At 44.6% G+C, this 24,709-nt stretch overlaps 1 protein-coding gene across 4 annotated transcripts in view; it reads right to left on the bottom strand.

Moving 5' to 3' along the window:
• St6galnac3 (ST6 N-acetylgalactosaminide alpha-2,6-sialyltransferase 3) overlaps positions 1–24,709 on the bottom strand; it is a 537,327-nt gene that overhangs the window by 426,249 nt on the left and 86,369 nt on the right. Inside the window, exon 1 of one of the 4 annotated variants that reach the window (XM_076575264.1) lies at positions 22,640–23,046. The exons of the other annotated variants lie outside the window; for them this stretch is intronic. The gene's annotated coding sequence lies outside the window, so the exon portion shown is untranslated. Of the gene's footprint in view, positions 1–22,639; positions 23,047–24,709 lie in introns of those variants that run through there. 4 annotated transcript variants of the gene reach the window in all.

The raw sequence follows: 24,709 nt of genomic DNA on the forward strand, positions 1-24,709 counted from the left end.
GGCTGGCTGTCCTGCTTCTCCGATCTCTCAGCTTTCATCGTGATATCTGGTTCCGGGCTTTCTATTAAAGGACTATCTAAGATTTGAACAACACTCAGTACTCCCATGGAGCTTTCCTCTGCAGACATGATTGAAGAGTAGACTAAAGATCCAGCTCTCATTTTCAATTTCTCTACTTTAGAAGGGCTAATAATTCTAATAGGTAAGAGAATCAAATATTCATCTGTAATAAAGAAAACATGCAAAATGCATACTACAAAAACATTTCTAAGAATCCCTACAATTTAAGGACATATCTGCCCGGTATAACGGCTTGCATCTGCAACCACAGCATTCAGGACACAGGGACAGGAGCAGCTCGGGCTGCAGAGCAAGGCTGTGTCACAAAAAGGAAGACGTCATCTGTCACCCTCCTGATTGCCAAGGTTGCTTTGACTGATCCGGACGGCCAGGCAGGTGCTCCCTCCCCACTCACCACAGGTGCTCCCTCCTCACTCAGCACAGGTGCTCCCCTCCTCACTCACCACAGGTGCTCCCTCCTCACTCACCACAGGTGCTCCCTCCTCACTCACCACAGGTGCTCCCTCCTCACTCACCACTGTGTGCTCCCTCCTCACTCACCACTGTGTGCTCCCCTCCTCACTCACCACAGGTGCTCCCTCCTCACACGTCCCTCCTGAAGCTGCACACTCAGTGGAAGAGGACACAGGAGGGCTGGCATCCAGCCGAGAACACACAAATGGCTGATCTCCCCTGCAAGAACCTCTGAACAGCTCTCAGAGGGTGAGAAGCACAAATTCCATCTGAATTACACTAAGTGCTGATCATCTTGATCCACTAATTTCATTTAAATTGGCATTGGGTGGCTCACAAAGCTTCCCTAAGCTTTTATCTAGTTCTCTCACTCAGGGCGTCTTGCACGTTGGGATCACCTCCGGGGCAAGGGTTTTCCACAGAGTGATGCATGGCTTCCCTCTCAGAGACTCTGTTTAGATTGGCCTGAATGGGGCCTTTACTGACCTGCATGCCAACTCCACTGGCCTGAGTGCCAACCTGCATCTCAAGATCCTTCTGAAACGTTCTAGGCATTCCTCAGCCAGGAAAAGTAGCCTTACATTTTGTAAGCATACACCCTAGGACTCACCCCAGCACGTATACACAACTGGGTTTCATTAGTTGTCCTCTGATAAACAGTAAAACAATTTCATTTCAAATATTCTAACTCCCATTCTGCAGCCTCCCACAAATTAATCAGAACCAATAAAGCCTAATTGAATGCTAAGTTAGCACTCAGACCCCATAAAGCTGCAGACTGATTGCTTCAGGAAGGACTCCCTTCCTTGACAGGTAATTTCTTCACAATTAAGATGAAGTACAGAACACTCAGACATCCATATTTAACACTAAGGGCCCAAAGGCCACATCAGTGTACATAATAAATCAGCATACTGGAAACACGAGGCTCAGAGGCCACATATGGATGACTTGCCTGTGTTTCTGGATGACAGACAAGTTTTTCACTGAAAAACTCAATTCATCTCAACATCCAAGACTTAATTTTATTAGCATAGAACAGGATCCACCTAGAATGGGGAGTCTGATCTCCTACCCTTCACCCCCCTTATTCGATGCTGTCTATCTTTCCTGTTCCCACAGTTCACCATGCTCCTTTATCACTTCTGACTTGAGCATGTCCTTTCCAGTCAGGACTGGAAGGGTCTGGAAAGGACAGGTAGGCAAACTTCATTCTCACCTGACCCTCAGCATTTCAAAGCAAGCCTTCATTCATGTTGTATCCTCTTAGGACCTTGTAGAGTTTTTTCACAACTAAAGTTCACAAAACATATTAAGTGCACAACATTCAGACCTCCATATCTAATGCCAAGGGGCCAAAGGCATTTTAAGGTAGCTGCACTGAATATCTTTAATGCCTTAAAACGAGTCATATACATGCATACATATGTGCATACACACATTCTCTCTCTCTCTCTCTCTCTCTCTCTCTCTCTCTCTCTCTCTCTCTCTCTCTCTCTCTCTCTCTCTCTCTCTCTCTCTCTCTCTCTCCTAGATCCCCCAGCAACATCAGGGATTTTCTGTGCTGTTTAAGGCCAATGCCTTTGCACTAAAGCCCAAAGTTTGCCTCTGTGATCCTTCTTATCCAAGCCAGAAAATGCACCTGCAGTGTCCTCTGTGTCCTTTAGGGCTATCTCTGACATCCCCTTACCCAGGACTGCTGAGTCAGTTCAGTACCTTGACTTTAATGCAGATCGCATTGTTTCACCCAGTCAATGCTCTCCAAGGCTTTAGGAGAGCTGGATTTTACAAATGCAATCACCAGTGTGTTTGTACATGCCAAGTACTGTGGGAATGATGTTGCTAGTGCTGCAAGAATCCTTTCCCTGGGGAAACACAAACGGCATCTACCCCCTCCTCCTATGGTCCCAAGTTCACTCTGGGAAACCAATGACATTTATGAGTGAAGTGTTATGGGCAGGAGTGACTCCAAGGCACTCATGCTGAGAAGTCTTTACCCAGCACAGACAATGGCTTCTCCACAGCCTTACAGATGGAAACACCCTTCTGTTAACCTGCTCCAGCCTGTGTATTCTAGCACACCACCCTAGAACCCAAGGCCATGTGCAGTTAGGGCAGAACTGCAAACAACTGCCTGGCTGGAGACTCAGATGAGGGCCAATGACCCTCCCCACCCTTCCTTCTATGACCCAACACCAGCAGTGGTTGATGCCCGCCACAGGCACCACTGATCTGCTGCAGGTGGTGGCTGTTTTGTTCAGTGGGCAACATTCAACAACCACTCATGACGCACTTGCTACTGCTGCCTGCTTACCTGACTTCCTCACAGAACCCTGACCACCGCCATCTAACAGCAGTGCTCTAATTCCCTCCGCAGACACTTCAGCTGCTTCCCTCCCCTCCTCGCCTCTGTTGTGCTAGTAGTAGTAGTAGTAGTAGTAGTAGTAGTAGTAGTAGTAGTATATAAGGATAGTTTATCCTTTTCTTTGTGATCTTTTGCTTCTAGAAAAGCTGTTTCTTCCCTATCCCCACAGCCTGGCTTCCTAAGTGAGAAACCATCATCTTTAGCAAATAAGCACAAACATTTGTCCTTAGGGCCCAGCAGCCATGGGGCCAATTATCAATTCAATTTCTAACTCAATAATGAATTCTTTTTATTATTAAATTGTACTTATTTATTTTACATACAAACCACAGTTTCCCTTCCCTCCTCTCCTCTCATTTCCTCCCCTTACCTTAGTTCTACCCCCTCCCCATCCACTCCTCTTAAAGGGGAAGGCCTTCCATGGGAGACAACAAAGCATGTCATACCAAGTAGAGGCAGGACCAAGTTCCTTCCCCCTGCATCAAGGCTGAGTGAGACATCCCACCATAGGGTATAGGTTCCAAAAAGCCAGCTCATATGCCAAGGACAGATCCTGATCCCACTGCTAGGGGTCCCACAAACAGACCAAGCTACACAACTGTCCCCCAAATGCAGAGGGCCTAGGTTGGTCCCATGCAGGCTCCCTAGCTGTCGGTCCAGAGTCCATGGGCTCCCATGAGCTCAGGTCAGCTGTCTCTGTGGGTTCCCCATCATGATCTTGACCCCTCTTGCTTATGTAATTCCTCTCCCTCTCTTCATCTGCACTCCCAGACCTTGACCCGGTGCTTGGCTGTGGGTCTCTGTATCTGCTTCCATCAGTTACTGATGAAGAGTCTATGGTGACAATTAGGGTAGTCATCAATCTGATTACAGGAGGAGGCCAGTTCAGGCACCTTCTCCACTACTGCTAGGAGTATTAGCTGGGGTCATCCTTGTGGGTTCCTGGGAGTTTCCCTGGCACTAGATTTCTCCCTAACCCCAAAATGGCCCCCTCTATCAAGAGATCTCTTTTCTTGATCTCCCTCTCTATCCCTCCACCAACTCAGCCATCCCAATCCCTTGTGTTCACATCCCCCAACCCCTCTCCACTATCCCCCCTCCCTCAGTTTACCCAGGAGATCTCATCTATTTCCCCTTCCCAGGGTGATCTATGCCTCCCTCTTAGGGTCGTCCTTGTTACCTTGTTTCTCTAGGACTGTGGATTATAGTCTGGTTATCCTTTGCTTTACATCTAATATCCACTTATGAGTGAGTACATACTATGTTTGTCCTTCTGAGTCTGGACTACCTCACTCAGGATATTTTCCAGTTCCATCCATTTGCTTGCAAATTTCATGAGGCCATTGTTTTTTTACAGCTGAGTAATACTCCATTGTGTAAATGTACCACATTTTCTTTATCCATTCTTCAGTTGAGGGACATCTAGGTTGTTTCCATGTTCTGGCTATTATGAGTAATACTGCTATGAACATAGTTAAGCAAGTATCCTTGTGGTATGATTGAGCATTCCTTCATTATATGCCCAAGACTGGTATAGCTGGGTCTTGAGGAAGATTGATTCTCAATTTTCTGAGAAATCACCATACTGATTTCCAAAGTGGCTGTACAAGTTTGCACTCCCACCAGCAATGGAGGAGTGTTCTCCTTACACATCCTCTCCAACACAAGCTGTCATCAGTGTTTTTGATATTAGCCATTCTGACAGGTGTAAGATGGTATCTTAGAGTTGTTTTGATTTGCATTTCTCTGATGACTAAGGATACTAAACAATTCCTTAAATGTCTTTCAGCCATTTGAGATTCTTCTGTTGAGAATTCTCTGTTTAAATATGTACCCCATTTTTTAATTGGATTACTTGGTATTTTGATGTCTAGTCTTAAATTCTTTATAAATTTTGGAGATCAGCTCTCTGTCAGATGTGGGGTTGGTGAAGATCTTTTCCCATTCTGTAGGCTGTTGTTTTATCTTATTGACAGTGTCCTTTGCCTTACAGAAGCTTCTCAGTTTCCGAAGGCTCTTTTATTAATTGTTGATAAAACACTACCTGCTTCCTACCCCTGAGAGTTTACAGTCTCTTCTCTCTCTCCCTGCATCAAACATATAAAGGCCTGAACTTGCCAAATCTGGAACCAAAAAACACACACATACATGCCATCTTTCCTTTAAGAAACTAATTTCAAATTTACATGAGTCTTTACATTCTCTGCATTTATTGTCATGCTTTTAGAAACTACCCAACGTCTAGCATCACCAGAAGTCATCAATTATTACTCAACTCAGGAAAGAATGTATTTTAAAGTTACACACGAAGCACAGAAGCTGCCATCCATCCTGTCAGGAAACAGAATTATGGCTCATGGTGGGGCTCCGATGTGCCAGAAAACATTTGGTCTGGTTGTAGAACCCAGGACATTTATTTGATGGCTTTGGAAGTCTCTTGCAGACCTCAGAGGCAGGATGAGCATAGCTGGCCTTGGGAATCTCATTGAAAATGAGGACTGAAAGGCTCTAAGACACCTGGGAGCCCCCACTTATACCACTGTTGCCTGTCTCTGCTTCTCTCTGTTCACGCTTCCTCTCTGGAATGCATAGCTCAGCTTCTTACTGTCCCAGCAGAGAGGGTATACAATTACAAAATCCCAGGTGCAGGGGCTCGTTACACCAACTTCTACAGAAGCCAGACTTTGGCCTCACCCGTCAGTGTTAAAGAAGTTATATCATATGAGATTGCTTCTCCCTATGTCTATCCCATGACTAACTGGGTAGGGTTATCAGGAAAGCAGAATGCACGAAGTTCAGGAGATAGCCCACCTTGAATTCAATGTAAATTTCATTTTGTACAATCACATAGATTTTTTCCTACTTGAATATACAAATAAACTCCCATTTAATGAAGAACTTTAACACTCTCAGTTGGGATGGCTATAAATTTCCACTTGCCTTCTCCTTCAGGACAGATGGGACACATAAATTAGAAATCCAAGGTTGCCAGACCAGAAAATGTAAGGCTTCCAAGGGTTTTAATTCAAGTATATGCTGCTGAGTGCCTCCTCTATTGTGTGGAAAAGTTATGAAGCGTCTTGTTTTAATTAATAGAGCATAGAGACCATTGCTGAAAATTTTTAAGCATGAAATTCTAGCACACAGCACAGAATTTCCTTCAAGTCAAATTAGCATATGGCCACAGGACTCAATTCTGAAATGGTCATGATAAATCACAGCCATTTAGAATGCAGTGGCTCTTAGCTTCATGTAAATAATACATTAGAACCTTCAAAGGTCAGGTATCTGGAGCTCATACCACTCAGAGAAAAATTATACTACATGTGCAGTGATGCTACCTAAGGCTGGCATGTATGACATCATCCCACTTAGCAACAGCTACACAGTCTGGAAGTCACTAGGACTGGCTTTTCTAATGTAGCAGAGCAGTTCTCCATACCAACTCAAAGGAATTGTCCTCAAGCTCAGCAAGTGATCTTGGCTCAGGGAATACATCCCCATTACAAAGTCCCTACATAATTCAGCAGTCTGGACCAGCATCGGTCCTGTGGTGGGAGAGCATCTGTCTTTCCACTCTAGATGCTACCACTCAGAGCTTCTGCTTTGGTTACATGAGGACAGACGGGGCAATCTCCAGAGCCAGAAAGATCCAATCACTTCAGAATAACCAGTCAACATCCAGGACCACAGAAAAGCCTCCATCCTTTCAGGAGAGGGAGGAGCCTGAACTATGAGTTTACCTCTCTCATCAAAGCTACCTCCAGCTCCCACTGTCAGCCTCTCCTCCTCCTCTATGCTCTGTCTGGACCATGCAAGGATTGCCCCAAGTTCCCCACTTTTCCCACTGTCAGCCTCTCCTCCTCCTCTATGCTCTATCTGGACCAGGCAGGGCTTGCACCAAGTTCCCCACTTTTCCCACTGTCAGTCTCTCCTCCTCCTCTATGATCTATCTGGACCAGGCAGGGCTTGCCCCAAGTTCCTCACTTTTCCCACTGCATGCATCTCTGCTTGACTCGCTTAGGTACAACAAGGTCAGCACATCAAAAATCAGAGCATCTTTCCCTAATCCCCTAATAAATCTGTTCTTCCTCCTTTGCCCCCTTCATCCACGAATCATGTCACTATCTTCCCCAGAAGCCAACACAGAACCCTTGAGTCCTTCAGTCCTCTTCCTCACTACATTTAGTCCAAATAGTCATCATGCCCTGTTGAAGCTGTCTTCCAAATCTGCCCTGCCTCCAGGAGATATTTCCATTCTTGTAGCCACATCTTGGAATTGTTTCCTACCCTAGTTGCAACCATAGCCTCCTAACGTTTCCCAACCTCAAATGCTGCCCCTTCCCAACCTGTTCTCCACACTGCTGCTATCACAGTAACTGTCCAAAGGGGTTGTGTTATCTTCCTGGGTAGAACCCGATTATCATGCTTCACTGTTTTCAAATGAGCATCTCTGTCCTAGTGGTTCTCAACCAAGGGCACGTTTGACTTCACTAAGGGGTACCTCACAATTTCTGAAGATATTTTGAGTTATTAAAACTTGGGAAGTAGGGCCAACATCTGAGACAGAGACCATGGAGACTTCTCAGTGCCTCCCCAACGTCCATGAAAAAGCACCCAGCCCACAGCATGAAGAACACTGAGGTTACAAAACCCAGATGACACAGACACTTCAACTCGAACCTTCACCCACATGATCACTCCCTATCGTCTACAGCTCCACCTTGACCTACACTCAATGAGCCCGCCCCATCAGCCTTCTCAAAGACTCTTTGTCTTCGGGGCTCACCATACACACATCATTCGGTCTGGCCTCTGGGTACACAATTCAAATACCCTCTCGAATTTTCAGACCCCACTGCCTTGGGGAACCTGCCTCCCATGGATTAGACACCCCAACCTCTCTATCCCTTCCTTCATCATCATACTGATTTATAATTATTTGCTGACTTATCAGCATCTCCCAGACTGAAATAAACAGCCATGCCATCTTGTCCTGCATGGTTCCTAGCACTCAGCATGAAGCCCTGCAGAAGTAACACTTGCAATGTTTGTTATATGACTATATGATTTAAGCTAATTGTTGATAATTATTCAAACTACCAATACGTCATTTGGCACACTGTTGGCGGCAGTATTGAAAATGAATCACAATTCAAAGTACCAAAAGAAGATAAGGTTAGGAAACTTCAGAAAAGCAGCAAAGCTGGCCTATGAAGGAGCTTGGTGCTGGTGAGTTAACTATGGGTGGTCACCTTGTCTTTAGGAGCCCAGTCATCTGGCTTTCATAGAAATTAGGTACAGAAAAATAAAAACGTTAGCACCATGTAGTGAACTGTCCAAATTATTGTTCATAGAGGAGTATTCAATCCTCGGGTACAGTTGAGTGAAATCAAATGAGATGGGAAGACCACGGGCCCTCAGCTCCCAGCATGGACATGAAGAACTGACATGAACTTGCTGACTGTCTTCATGGGAAAGGGTATGAAGCTCCCTATTCAGTTTCTCATACTTGGCTACCCAGCAAAGCAGCTTCAGACCACACAGGACAATACAGGTTCCCCTGCCTGACCGTCTGAGCCAGCAACTGAAGTTTTCACAATCTTCCAGAGCATTCCTTGCCAAGTGAGGTACAAGCACACCTGCTCTAATTCATCTGATGGAGCAAAGAGCCACTTGGAGCAGACCGCAAACCTTCTCTGAGTGGTGATTCACACAGCACTGTTGTCACATGCCACCTTACAAATGAGGAAAATGAGCACTCATTTCAACAGACCCGTCTAGTGAGAGTCTACCTTCTGAGCTTCGAGAGACCCGCAACATCCCAGTCTTCTTCCCTACCTCACAGGGGCACACCCAGCACTCACCAGACACAGAGAACAGGGCCACCAGGAAACCAAGACCACAGGGCCGGCTCTCCCACCTGCCTCAGGCACTGATGGGTGGGAGGGAGGGCTGGCAGGGGTCAGGGATAGTTCTTCCCCTCTTATGACAACAGGGCCAGCTCTCCAACCTGCCACAGACCATGCCGCCACAAGACAGATGAGACATGGGGAGAATTCTTCCACACTCACAACTTTGGGGCCCCCACCAGCCGCAACACTCAGGAGAGCAGGCCCTGCACCTCACCAGGACAGCACAATAGAGCCAACCATGTTGGCGCAGGTCTGGGTGAGCAAGGCCCAAAATTGTGAGCATGAGAGAGTCATCTCCAATACCCATCTGTCCTGTAGTGGCATGGGTGGGGGAAAGTTGCCCTCCCCCACCGTCCATCAACATCTGGGGCAGGTGGGAGAGCTCATCAGAGGGAACCAACCCTGTTAGTCCAGGTGTGGGTGAGCCAGGCCACAAGTTGTAAACATGGGAGAGCTGTTCCCATTTCACATCTGGTGGGCCAACCCTACAGCTGCCCAGGCTGAGATCCAGGGAGATTGACTTGGCCCATCCCATCATCCACCCCATCTGTGATCTGCTGGAGCATGTGAAGGGACCTGACCCACAGACCCAAAGCTGCAGGACCTCCACAACACAGGACAACAACAGAATATTCACGAGGAGCCCTAGCAAGGGCCCAGCATGGATGGGGCAGAATCAGAGGCCTCAAGCCAAACCAACGACTCTTTGCAATGTACACTTGCAAGTAAAGATATATAGACAGAGGAGTTCACGGTGTGACTCACAGTGTCACACTGCAGCTTACACGACAGAATTTTTTAAGTTTTTCTCTTTTTGTATTTTATTTTTATTTTTTTCCTATTAAATTTTGTTTTATTTGGAGAGTGTGCAGGGCCAGAGAGCAGATGCAAAGGGACGGGAAAATGAATGGTATCAAGATATATGATATAAAAGACACACAAAATAAATAAATTTAAATAATAATAATAATGAGGGCTACAGCTCAGTTGTACAATGCTTACTTAGAGCATTGGAGGCCCTAGGTTCAAGTCTTAGTACCGCAAAGCAAAAAACAAGAACAAAGCCTGTTTTTAAACAATAATAAGTCCTGTTTACTATGCTAAGATCTGCACCAAGTATGCATGGCTAAATCATGCATGAATCTCCCTGGGTCTTAGCATGAATTAGATGGGCCAAGTCAATCTCCCTGGGTCTTAGCATGAATTAGACTGAAAGACTATCCATGTGTCCGCCATGACCATGTGTTCTCAACAGAACACTAGCTTTAACTAGAATGCTCTTGATGGCGCTGTAAGAATCACTAACTTCATTAGACCCTGAGTAGACCTGTTTTCTGTTTTGTGTGATGCATGGGAGAAACACAAAGCACTTCTCCTGCAGACATGGATGTGACAGTTGTTATAAAATGAATGCTCCTGGGAAACTGTGAGCCATGAATTCAGCTGGTGGCTTCCTGACTGAACCCAATTTTTACTTGAAAGGAAAACTAGCAGTCAATTCTTGAGACTTGGGCAGTTGACAGATGTCGTTTTGAAAATGCATGAAGCAATTCGACCACTTTAAGAATAACAACTAAGAGTATTTGATGTGATGATAAAAAAAAAAAGATTTTTCAAGTAAAAATCTGGATCTCTATAGAACTTGTTGGCAGCTTCTCGGCCCTTAGTCTTTTTGATGCTTTTTAATGTGATCCGTGGATGGTGATTAGATCATGTGACTTCCTTTAGTTATCACATAATAAAATGTGTCAAAATTGGAAAGACTGACATCAACTCAGCGAACCAATCTTTTCAAATAACCAACACAAGATCTTACCAAGACATACATGAGTGAAAAAAATCTAGAGTGTACTCTCAAGTAATGAGATTTACAGAGATGGGATGTGAAAAGTTCATTGATTTGGTTTCTGACTCCACATTGCATCTAACCTTTAAATTTTAAAAACACCACCAAATGGGGTTCTGCAGTTGCAGGGCAGAACATCCACCATAAACTGAAGCAGCCGTCCAAACACCTTTTTCCAATGCCATATCTGCCTGAAGTTATGTTTTTCTTTATCTACTTCAATCGACACGTCATATCACAGCAGACTGGACGGACAGACAACAGGAGCATCCAGCCATCTTCTTCTAAGAGATGTGCAAATGTGTTTTAAATGCTACCATTTCTATTAATTTGGGGATTAGTGTTAATTATTCCTTATAAATATATGTAATTTATGCTAACATGAAATGGATTTGTTCTTATTGCTTTAAATGAATTAACATGTTTAAATCTTGCCAACTTGAATTTCTGATACTATAAATTTCAGTGGATATAACTCCCATAAGTAAAAGCTTTTCTCAATGCTTTCATTTTTTTTTAAGACAGTAAAGAGATTGTATTTATGGTTTGGAAAAGAAATGTCCTTCAAAAACCTTCCTGTGTTGAGTGGGCCATTTTGGAAGAATCTGCAACTTCAGGATGTAAGACTTAGGTGGAGAAAGTGCACCATCCTGTTTGATCGAATCCCACCCATACCCACAGCCTTCTCCCTCCTCAGAGACCTCAGCCAACCTTTCTTAACTGTCTCTCCTGTCACATTAGGTGCGACATGGCAAGTCTCCTCCTTCCCGCCCCACCTCTGGCTACGGCTTTACACCAGCCCACTTTCTGTGCTGTCAGGCTTCTTGACAGGACGGTCCACACCTGTGCCTCTCAGTGTGCAAACAGACAGTCTGGAGCTCAGTCAAGTACAGGCTCCACCTTCTTCAGAATGCGGCACTGACTGTGGATTTCACAGTCTCCCCAGAGACACCACTGCTACCAGCCTGCACCACACACTTGCAGGGGACGCTAACTCTCAGCTCACTTCCCCGGCTTCTGCTTCTAAAACCAGTATGTGTTTCTAAGCAGGTTTCTGGGGAAAGAAGTATGAAACGCAAACAAATATAGCACAGCCTCCCTGGTCTCCTGTCTGTAAGGTGGTGGAGGCCCATCACGGGTATTTTGTCACCAAGAGGAAAAAGCTATGTGTAAACAAATACTCAGCCACAAACACATGAAGAATTTTCAACAAATGACAGAACCATTATCTTTTGACAAATCTGATCATCAAGGGTAGGTTAAATTCTTAAGCCCTGTGGGCTACCAGCAGGAGCCATTTCTATAACTTTACAGAAAAATCTAGAATTTCTGGAAAACAACCTCATTGAATCATTTTATTTGTGTTTGATTATGGGTTTTGCTGTTAGTGTTTTATTTTGCCTTGCTGGTCTTGTTCTGTTTTTCACTGTAATATAAACCGAATCCCGCCGGAAACCAGGCTAGGCTAAATTCCTCAAAGGAGAAAAATTTAACCACTTCAAAACAACAGGATTGTGCTAGTCTGAAAGGGTAGAATTGGTGTGGTGTGGTGTGGTATGGTGTGTGTGTGTGTGTGTGTGTGTGTGTGTGTGTGTGTGTGTGTGTGTGTGTATTTGTATGAGTCTCTGTGTATGTTTGTACATCTTTATATTTGTTTGTGTAACTGTGTGTCTGTGTATGTCTGTATGTGTGTCTGTGCATGTCTGCATGTGTGTCTGTGTGTGTGTGTTTGTAGGAGTCTGTGTGTCTATGTATATATGTCTGTACGCATGACTGTGTGTACATTTGTTTGTATGTACATGTGTGTGTTGTTGTTGGCTGTTTCTGCTCTTTGCTCTTTTGGGGGCCCACCACCCAGCTCCCAAATAAAATAAATCCCTCTCTCTGTCTCTGTCTCTCTCTGTCTGTCTCTCTGTCTCTGTCTCTGTCTGTCTCTCTCTGTCTGTCTCTCTGTCTCTGTCTCTCTCTCTCTCTCTCTCTCTCTCACACACACACACACACACACACACACGTTTATTCTTAATTATGAATGCCCAGCCTTAGCTTTGTTTAGTTTCTTGCCAGCTTTCCTTAAATTATCCCATCCACCTTTTGCCTCTGGGCTTTCCCATTCCCTTACTTCTGTAAATCTCACTCTTGCTCCGTGGCTGGCCGTGTAGCTGGGTGGCTGGCCCCTGGTGTCCTCCCCTCCTCTCGGTCCTTCTCTTCTCCCAGATTTCTCCTTCCACATATCCTCTCTGCCTGCCAGCCCTGCCTACCCTTTCTCCTGCCTTGCTATTGGTCGTTCAGTTCTTTATTAGACCACCCAGCACGGTAACACAGCTTCACAGAGTTAAACAAATGCACACAAACAATGTTGTGTATGTATGTCTGTGTACGCGAGACTGTGCACATTTGTTTATAGGTCTCTATGTGCAGCATTGGCGATACTGAAGGGTGAAAGAGCCTTCAATCAACACTGCCCACTGGCTGCCTGCAGGGCTATAAACTACTGCACCGTACTTTGGTGTTAGTAAACACTTCGTTGCATTGGACAGAGTTAAGCAGTCTAGACAACATCCGTGAATATTTTAGTCACCAGTGGTACAATCTGCAGAAGTGATGCTTAGATGCAGTAATGAACTTATCTGGAAATGACAAATTGACTGGATCCATCCAGTTAGCCAGAATGCAAACACATGGCTCAGGTAAAATATGCACACACCCCATAGCCTACACTTTCATGGGACACAATGAATTCCAAGTTAGTCATTACAGGACCGCAAGATGGAAAACAACTCGAGACTTTGGATCAAGAACTGTGACTCTGCAGCATGATGCAGTCATCAACTGCGTGTCATAATCAAGGCAGTAATTGATTCTGAGGCCACTCAGGATGCACGGGTGCTCTGCAGAATACCATCCACAGTATTAGGACGGCCAGGAGAAAAACTACAATTCCCAGCACAGCTGGCAGAACCAGAGCCTTAATAAGAGGTTCAACAGTTCATTTTAGTTTTCAAGAACTCAGACCTGGGGCCAGCAAGACGGCTCAGTGGGAAAGCTCACCTGCCTGAAGGCCTGAGTCCAGTCCCTGGGACCCACAAGGCAGGACAGAACTCCCACAAGCTGACCTTTGACCTTTAATGTGAGCCTCAGCTTGCACAGATGCATGTACACACACATATGCAAATAGATAAATTTAATTTTAAAAAACGAGGCTTGAGGAAGAGGAAGGAAAGATGGACGATGCAGTTTCCTTGGAAACCAAATGTAGTATTACTGTAGCAATACTCCTGATGAATCACTGCTCATCTGCTTAAAACTGGACAAGAATAATTTAGAACCCAAATAATCGTGATCTCTGAGATTCCACAGGGAACTCCATCGGAGGTGGTATGTGCATGCCCATAAATCTGCAAAGGAATACAGCAAAGCCCCCATGAGGTCACAGAAACAAGCAGGCTACCATAGTGAGTTATACATACAATTCCCAGGGCAGGGATATAAATAGACGCTGGCTCTCCCACTCTCCCGTGGTCCCTTCTCATGGCCCTGAGCACACAGCACAGTCCTAGATACACGAGTTTGCAGGGAGATCGCCCTGCATCTCTCCTCACCTCACTGAACCTCACCTACAAGAACAAGGATGACCCTACTTTCCTTGCAGGACTACTTCAAGAGCTGAAGGAAGAAGGGGGAACCCCTTTGTATACTTAGGAGTGACAGGAGAAGGCTCTTGTGGAGGATGCTCTTTCCTCCTCATGGCCAGTGGATGGATCTTGACCCATCTCCCTCTGTACATCATGGAACAGTGCATGAGACCAAAGAAGTGGACTTGAAAAATATTTTTTAGACAGTCACAGCTGCTATGTCAGTGCAGAATTGGCCAGCTCAGGGTTCAGTGAGAGATGCTGTCTCAAAAGCTACGGTGAGGAAGGGCTGCGGAGATGGCTGAGAGGTTAAGAGCACTGGCTGCTCTTACAGAGGTCCCAGGTCACATTCACAGCATCCACATGGTGGCCCACCACTGCCTATAACTCCAGTTCTGGGGGATCAAGTACCCTTTTCTCGCCTCCAGGCATGCTCATGGTACACACACACACACACACACACACACACACACACACACACAGGCAAATACTAACAATATACATAGAAATATTTCTTTAAACAGATTGGTTGAGTAAGGAACATATTATCAACTCAACTTCTGGCCTCCACATGTGTGCACACATATGCACACTCACATTCATAAGAACACATACAAATAACTAAGGACTGGGTACATAGGCATTCTTGACTGGATTCTGTCTTCACCCTCACACACTATTCACTGCCATGAAAACTGAATGAGGCAGACAGGCCTGAGAAAAAGCTGAGTATGAAAGCATCTCTCTAGGAGAGTACTGGCTGGATCTAGTCTGATCCACCCGTGTGTCCTGTGCCAACACTTCCTGGAATGGTACGTGTGCTCTGGAAAGTACTTGTGGCAGTGACAACTGAACATGCAGGGAGCTGTGAACAAAGCCACCGAGGAAGGAAGCAGAAGCAGGTCTCAGAACGGACACACAAACAGAAACCACAGAAAGAGCAAAAAGTGACTCCTTTGAGTCCTGTTCATATATCCGCTCTGAAGACATTCATTGGGTACCTAAGAGAAACTCCTACAGGTGCTTCAGAACCAGACATGTGCCACCTGGAGCTTACAACCTAGTGGCATTCAGTTACATTAAAATGAGGGACGTGTATCTATCTCCCTTGCTGGTTTTTGAGTTGATCCTGGTGGGGGACAGAGGGCACAATCAGGAATTTTGAACTAAACTAAAAAGGCCACCAGGTACAGAACATCACTGGCTTTGAATGAGAATCACTGTAGTTCTAGATCTGAGTCTCAGATCTTACACCAACCAGCCTGGTGGCTTTGGCCAAGTTACTTCCCTCTGAGCCTCAGTGTCCTTATCTGTGAAGTGGAGACCGAATTTGAGTTCATGTCTAGGGTTAAGGGCACCTTCCATGTCACAGCACAAAGGCAGCACTTGTGGTCAGTAAGGGGAACCATCAGCTCCTGGTCACTTTCACTCCTGTTCCTCATCAGAGAGAGACACAGAGACAGCCACACCCGGGAGGACACATGAGTAGAAAATTAGATCAAATCCTCACCAATAAAAGTCTCAAGTGTGAGAACCCTCTACGAGTCCTGTGTGTCTCCTAACTTGGTGCTTGGGGAGTGATTCTCTCAGAGCAATATGCATGTAGACACCTGTGTCCTACACAAGGGCCCGAACCACAGTGTGGAGACAAGCTAAAGGAAGAACGTTACAAGAGAACTTAACAAGCCTGTAGTTGTTAAAGAGAATTTCGTCAACAGGCTCGGGGTGGAGAGAGAAGAGCCATCAAACATGAAGAGGCTGTCACACAAATCGTCATTTCACATGGATATGTAAGAGCCCATGGAGCTACGTACTGGTGTGCATATTACCACAATCCAGGTTTCCATAACATGATACAGCTTACCCAGCAACATATGTACATACAGCCACTGATTATCTCCATCCACTCAGCCCTATGTTTACCGTGTGTAGTCATGCCTCGAGGATGTCCTCTTCATCATGCTCTGTCACTCTCCCTTGAAACAGGGTTACTCACAATCCTGGAGCGAATTCAGCCTTTTGTCTCTTTTGTCTCTGTCCCCTACATAGCTGGGGTGACTTGGAATCAAACCCAGGTCCTCAAGCATGCACAGCAAACATTCTTACCCACGGAGCCACCATCCCAGCCTCAGAAACCATCTTATAAAATATTTTTGGCCAGGCGGTGGTGGTGCACGCCTTTAATCCCAGCACTCGGGAGGCAGAGGCAGGTGGATCTCTGTGGGTTTGAGGCCAGCCTGGTCTACAGAGTGAGATCCAGGACAGGCACCAAAGCTACACAGAGAAACCCTGTCTCAAAAAAAAAAAAATATTTTTGACCCACAGCTGGCTGAATTCACAACAGCAGGACACACAGACATAGAGGACTAACAAGGTAGCCACTGCTTGTCTCTACCTACTATAAAAAGTTTAGTCAAAAATCAACAATGACCTAAAAGAGAGCACTGAGGCCTGGAGCCTCTGGACAGACCATTTTCTTAAGCAACAATGTAATGATTTATCAGTGAACAAATGAACTGAAGCAATGAGCTCAAGATAAATTGCATGAAATCTTCACTAGACCAGTCTATGAAGACGGCGTTAAAGCCATGCAGAGAGCAGTCTACAGTTGCATTACATTCCCATAAGCTGCGACCATCACTGCACCGGCATCGTCTTTTCTGGTCTCCCCCCACCCCCATCGCTGCTGCACAGAACCCCAACAGCACAAAAAGCACAGCATTCCTGGCAGCGTCTGCATGTTCTGCAACAGTCCTAGCGTCTACCTGGAGACACCAGCACCATAAATACAGACGCCATTTCTCAGATGACACCTCTGCGCGCAGTGAAATAAGTGTAAGTCGAGATTCAAATGACTGAGGTTGTTTTAGGTAATTCATAGGTTATAAAAACTAATGAGAAGTGAAAAATATGAGGGTATTACAACACTCCCATTAAAATGAAAATCTATACTACAACTTTACATTCTTCAAGTACCAGTCCAGAATGAAGCATCAAGCAATGTATCAAATGCTCTGTTCAAAAAATAAAATAAAAAAAACCCACTTCATTAATTTTCAGAAATAGTTGCCTACATATTCTTTAAACCATAGTCATCTCCAGTTTTCATGAGTATCGAAGTTTATTTTTATTTTTATTATTATGAAGAAATTTTCTTTTCACTTTACATACCAACCACAGGTGCCCCTCTTCTCCCTCCTCCCGCCCTCAGCCTTCCCCCCCAGTTGACCTCCCATTCCCACCTCCTCCAAGGAAAGGTCTCCCATGGAGAGTCAGGAGAGCCTGGTACATTCAGGTGAGGCAGGTTCAAGCCCCTCCTCCCTGAACCAAGGCTGTTAAGGTGCCCCACCATAGGTACTGGGCTCCAAAAAGCCCACTTATGTATCAGGGATGGATCCTGATCCTACTGCCAGGAGCCTCTTAAGCAGGTTAAGCTACACAACTGTCTCACATATGCAGAGGGCCTAGTCCAGTCCCATGGAGGCTCCACAGCTATTGGTCCACAGTTCATAGGCTCCCACTAGTTTGGTTTGGTTGTCTCTGTATGTTTCCCCATCATGGTCTTGATGCCCCTTGCTCATAGAATCCCTCTTTTCTCTCTTTGACCAGACTCCTGGAGCTCAGCCTGGTGCTTGGCTGTGGATCTTTGCATCTGCTTCCATTAGTTACTGAATGAAGGCTCTATGATGGCAGGATATTCACCGATCTGATTACCGGAGTAGGCCAGTTCAGGCACCTTCTCCACTATTGCCAGTAATCTAAGGTGGGGTCATCCTTGTGGATTCCTGGGAGCTTCCCTAGCACCAGGTTTCTCTCTGTTCCCTGGTGTCTCTCTCTATTATGGTATCTCTTTCATTGCTGTCCCACTCCATCTCTGTTCCAGCTCAACTATCCTGTTCCCTTATGTTCTCACCCCCCATCCTCTACCCTCCATTGCCCCTTCTCACCCTCATTTTACTTAGGAGATCTCATCTATTTCCCCTTCCCAGGGCAATCCATGTGTCCCTCTTAGGGTTCTCCTTGTTAGCTAGCTTCTCTGGACCCATGGGTTGTAGGCACAGGATACCACTTCCTAAATATAACAACAGTAGCACAGACACTGAGAACAACAATTAATAAATGGGACCTTCTTAAACTGAGAAGCTTTTGTAGGGCAAAGGACATGGTCAATAGGACAAAATGACCCCCTACAGAATGGAAAAGATCTTCACCAATCCCTCATCTGACAGAGAGCTGATCTCCAAAATATATAAAGAATTCAAGAAACCAGACATCAAAATACCAAACAATACCATTTAAAAATGGGCTACAGAGATAAACAGAGAATTCTCAACAGAAGAATCTCAAATGGCCAAAAGACATTTAAGGAATTGGTCAACATCCTTAGTCATCAGGGAAATGCAAATCAAAAGGACTCTGAGATACCATCTTACACCTGTCAGAATGGCTAGGATAAAAAACACTGATGACAGCTTATGTTGGAGATGATATGGAGCAAGGGGAACACTCTTCCACTGTTGGTGGGAGTGCAAACTTGTACAGCCACTCTGGAAATCAGTATGGTGGTTTCTCAGAAAATTGGGAATCAATCTTCCTCAAGACCCAGCTATACTACTCTTGGGCATATACCCAAGGAATGCTCAATCATACCACAAGGACACATGCTCAACTATGTTCATAGCAGCATTACTCATAATAGCCAGAACCTGAAAACAACCTAGATGTCCCTCAACCAAAAAATGGATAAAGAAAATGTGGTACATATACACAATGGAGTACTACTCAGCAGAGAAAAACAATGAATGACATCATGAGGCTTGCAGGCAAATGGATGGAACTAGAAAATATCATCCTGAGTGAGGTAACCCAGACTCAGAAGGACAAACATGGTATGTACTCACTCGTAAGTGGATACTAGATGTAAAGCAAACAAAGTTTATTTTAATCAGCAATTCATTGGAATAACTACAAGAAATGCAAAAGATTGGAGTGTACCACAAAGTCATATAGACACAGTCAGGAGTGCGCACGCACAAAAAAAATATGCACACACTTGAGTACAAGCAGGTAAACTGAACTCACATAATCATATCTCTAGAAAGAAAAATCATCATAAGCAGTTTTATGAAGAGCCCTAATTTAGCATATATGTGAAAAAATGATCACACAAGATTCAATCAAGTAGTTCTTTTATTCCACAGTAAGGACTAATCTAAAATCATGTGTCAGTGGTCAGTTGTGGGGCTGAGGAGACGGCTGCTGGGAAAGTGCTTGCCTTGAGAGCAAGGAGGTCTGGTTTTGATCCCCAGAACATACGACAAAAATCTGTACAGAGCAGCAAGCTCTTGGAACCTCAGCTCTCAGCAGGCAGAAACTGGTGGACCCTGAGGCTCCCTGGCAAACCAGCGAAGTCTACAGGGTGAGGTCAAGCCAGTGAGAGACTGTCTGAAGGAAATAACAGAGTCTGTTGTTCTGAGGAACAACGCCTGATGTTGGCTTCTCTCTAGCCTCTCTGTACACACACCAGTCAGTACATGTGCACACACATACACCTGTGTGGGTACACATACACCCACGTGATGAAAGCATACACACACACACCCCGGCTGGTTGCTACTCTTTGAATATCTATCTCTTCAGAGTGGCTGGCTGGTACAGTTGAGTTCTGATGGCACAAATAATTGTTGATAACCAGATGGCATGGTTTATCTTTTGAAACAGCATGGAATAATCTCTGAGGACCACTGGTCATGTGAATGGTAACCATGGCTCAGTAGTGAAAATCTTCCCCAGTCTTCAAATCTGGGATGCGGAGGAAAAAGATTGGTAGACTAAATAGGAAATTGGACTCTCATATTTTATCATCAGAGTCTGCTGATGACACAGGGTGACACTGACCACATCAGGAGAGAGGCGGTGACCCCAGCCGGCATGACAAATAAGGATTCTAATTTGAATTTCCGAGTGTTCACGTCCATCCAGCCTTGGAATAATCATGCAGGCCTGCCTCCAGCTGTGCTCTGACTCACATTTATTATTTTTTTCCTGTTAGAAACGACTTGTGCAGACTTGTCTCAACTCGAAATTCTAATCTTAACACTCAATCTTGAAAGAGGAGACATTTAAAACTTTGAACCGAATTCACAGTATTAATAGATAGCGATTACTAGCATTTTAAGATGCAAACTACCTGTGTGCCTTCTTCACAGAACTGAGAACTAACCATATTTTTATGGCTAATGTGAAAACTCGTTAGCTGATGTGGGTGTTATCTTCCTCACTCAACAGCGATGGAAACACATAAAATATTGCATGTCGATTAAACATAAGACAACTAGGGACACCTTAATGATGTCTATGTAATCAAAAGACAAGAATGGCCTCCATTCTGTGGTTCTATTACATTTCAATGACTTAGGAAGAATGAGACATTTGACATTCTCAAAGTCCTTACCCAATCAACAATCATTCAGTCAGGACCCTGACTCCGCTAACAGGCAGCCCCCACTCTTCTACCAATGAAACAGAAACAACCAAAGATTTCCTTCCCAAACAGCTGCACAGGACTACAGCTAGCTCCTGAGTTCCACTTGCTGGGAAGCTAGACCCAGGCCTGAATAAACTCACTCCTAAATCAGTGAAGCCAGATCAACACTAACAATAACAAGATAACAACAGCTTTTGTATTTGGACATCAAACTTAGTGCAGGACGTCAGTGAGAATGAAACTGATTCTACTTGGCAAAACAACTCCATGAAACAGTTACTGCGTTATGTAGATGAGGAAATGTGACCTCTACGAAGCAACTTGCTGAAGGCCACGGAGTTATTCAATGTTAAAAGTGAATTTAAAATCTAGACATTTCCATAACACACTCACTGTACAAATCCTTTCTGAACACCTACCATGTACACAGGCTATTCTGGACAAGACCATGAACAAGACAGTGGACCTGTCTTCCCAGAGCTTACTCTAAAGGAACTGTTAGCATTTTATAAACAACAAACCAGTAAAACAAATGAAGAGAAAGTCCAAAGAGGAAATAAATGTATCACTTTGAAGAAAAATAAAACAAAAAGAGAAACAGGAAGAAAGGGGCTAACAGAGGTCAAACCAATTTCATTTAATCTAGCCTGGACACGATTCTGCAGTAATGCCAAATTAGTTGTACTTGAAGAAAATTGCAGGAGCCATGAATATATACGTAGTTTTAAAAAGAGATGCTAAACCAAAGAAACAGGGAAGTTACCAAGGAGGAACAAGGGGGTTTAGGACAGGCAGAGAAGCAGCAGGAAATTTCAGCCAGAGAGAAAGGCTCAAGGACAAATTGGTCAGATGCAATGCCACTTCTCAGGATAAGGGGCAGCAGGGTGGATGTCTACACAGCCTGTAGACTCTTTCAGACCAGTGTCCCTAGCAAAGGACCCAGGTATGTTGGAAAATGGCCACCATGAGCACCTTGCTGGGAAAAGACTAAAGAGCAAGGAAAACACCACACTGTAATGCAGGCAGCTAGGTCTGTGGTTCAGAAGTCAACAACAGAGGCCTGAAAACAGAGGCCTTCCAAAGTATTTTCAAAGGTTTGCTCTGTAATTCAGGGTGGAGAGAGGAAGATGAGGGACACTCAGGATTTCTACCTCAGCAGATGGAGGTCTAGGCATACTTGCTAAGAGATGTGCAGAAAGAGATCTGAGGTCTAAACAGAGAAACATCTGAGAAGACAGGAAGCAACCTCCTTCCAGACCCCACGATTCGGGAGTGAGCATCAAGGACTCTCAAGTTTGGATAGGAACATCCTGGGCCCCTGAGCAGAGCCAGAGCCCCCTGAGCCTCAGTGGTTTTTGCTGAGAAGCACAGGCAACACACTTCCCCTGAGAAATGCCTTCAGGGTCTAAGGAAGAAAAGTCCACCATCTCCAGAGCCCCAAACAAGGCCTTGCTCTGGAAAAGACTCCCCACCGGAGCCCAGGGGTTTTCCACTCCTTTGCACAGTGTATGCTCCCGTGCAGATATTTTAATTAATGTTTAATCTTCCTGTGTTTGTGCCTGAAGGCAAAGCGTGTGAAGGGCAGAGTTCCCAATCACAGCCGCAGACAACTGGTTTAACATTAAATAACTGCAACGCTAATGACCAACCAAAGCCTCACCCTCCACCCCAACGCATGGTGCACAAGGGTCATCCATCACAAGCCTCCTGTGTGAGAACCCACCACTCTCTTTTTATCCTGCCAACAGTGGGTGTCTATTTCTGTTCCGCCTTTGTAGATGTAACCAACCATCTTATTAAATAAGAAACACAGAACCAATGCAAAGAAGAAAGCCAAGAGATCAGAGCTAAGAGCCTTACCTGTCTGCTGCAGCTAGCCTCTTCAGTCAAGAGTCTTACTTCCTGTGTTTTTGTCTTTATAAAGACTTTCTGTTCTTTATAAATGTTCTTCTCATTGGTTGTAAACCCAACCACATAACTGCCTCATCACTGCCTGTCTATACAGACCTCCAGGTCTTCTATGGTTGGTATTGAGATTAAAGGCATGTGTCTCCAATGCTGGCTGTATCCTTGAACATACAGAGATCTACTTAGCTCTGCCTACCAAGTGCTGGGATTAAAGGTGTGCACCACCACAGCCCAGCTTTTGCTATGGCTCTAATAGCTCTGACCCCGGGGCAACTTTATTTATTACCATACAAATCACATTTTAGTACAAATAAAATATCACTATATTTCCCCTTTTTCTATTTTAATAAAAAGGAAAAAGGTTATAACTAACATAAGAAAAACTATATACAAAAGTACAATAACTATATACAATATATACAAGTAATAAATACCTAAACAATGTCTAGTCCATTTGTATTTGACAAATCAGAGATAATAATTCCACTATCTATCCTATTTTTGTAAGTCCAAAATGTATCTAATTCACTTTCTATCCTAATTAATCTTCAACTATAACTAACTAATCTTCAACTCCCTCAGAGATCCAAGAAGGAAAATAATATTATCTAATAAAAAATAAAAACAGGAAGTGCATGCAAGCAACTTCCAAAAAATTTGTGAGTTGACAGAAACAGCCAGCTGCCTGGACAGTCACCTGAGGTTTCTCCACAGTGTTGGGGCATCATCTTCAGCCTATAGGCTTAGCATATCTGACAGACTCATTTGTGAAATAGGATGTACACAAGGTCAACAGTTCAACCTCACATTGGGTGAGAGCAGTCCATGTACCAGAAACACCTGAATTCCACTAGTGTCCTGTCATGATTCAGGATTTTAAATTCTGGAAATTGTTGATGTTTTTTTAATTCAGCTGTCCATTCTTCTTGGCTGTGTATATGTGGCTTCATCTCAGCATCCCCTTCTTCTTCACGCCTTTCCTGGGAAGGGGCTGGATTCTGGGAGAAAATGGCTGTCACTCAAGAGGGATGAAGTGAGCGGAGAAGGCAGGGGCTGAAGTGATTACCGAAGGCCTGTGAGCACATGCCTCGGAGCACCTGTATTAACCACCACTCCCTCGGCACACAGCGGACAGAAAAGGCAAGACGTCTTTGTGCCACTCACGGTATCTTAGGGAACCATCTGACAGCTTATTTATTAAATGCATTTTCATATTAATTCCCCTCTGCACCATAGCTGACCTTCAAAAACATTTACTGAGTGTCAAGAACACAAAGCCCCGTGGTGGGGGGAGGCAGGGATGAGAGGAAAGCCTCCTGTGATCAGTTTCTCCTGCATGACTGCATATGGAATCAGTTAAAGTGAAATACTACATTAGGTAGCTGGTCCTTTAATGGGGAGCCTAAATTAGATAGCTAGAAAATTAGAACCCAATTAATGGAGGCCCAAATTACTTTTGCCTCCGTATATTTCCAAGAGGAATGGTTCACGGGAATGTAGAACAACATAAAGTTATTGCTAGCTCTTCCCCAAGCATGTCCTGAGTCTCAGACACATTTTATCTTCACCTAACATGAGCACTGGAGTCCAGAATAACGACCCTTAAATATCTACAATGTACAACGACATTTAATATCCACACCCCCCAGGTCAGAGCCCAGACCCGACGGCTCTCCCAGAGAGGCTTTCCTTTAGCCTTTTCAACTAAACTTCGGTAGAACATGCGTGACACGGAAGTCATTGTCTTCTGCATTCTGTAAGCGCACGGCTCAGTGGTATAAATACATGCTCATCACTGGACACCGCCATGACATCTATCTAATCTCAGACTGTTTTCAACGTGCAATTCTGAAATGATGTTCCCATTACACACTAAGGTGCCATTCCTCCTCTCCACCTGCTCAGGAGAAAAGTTCACCAACGGGAAACATCCTGTCCACACATTTGACTGAGCTTTGCTTCTTACAGAAGTTAAAATCAAGAACTCCCATTTCTCAGTGGTTTCGCCCCTGGTTAAACCTA

Source organism: Peromyscus maniculatus, chromosome 6 (genome assembly GCF_049852395.1).
Source record: "Peromyscus maniculatus bairdii isolate BWxNUB_F1_BW_parent chromosome 6, HU_Pman_BW_mat_3.1, whole genome shotgun sequence".
Lineage (NCBI taxonomy): Eukaryota > Metazoa > Chordata > Mammalia > Rodentia > Cricetidae > Peromyscus > Peromyscus maniculatus.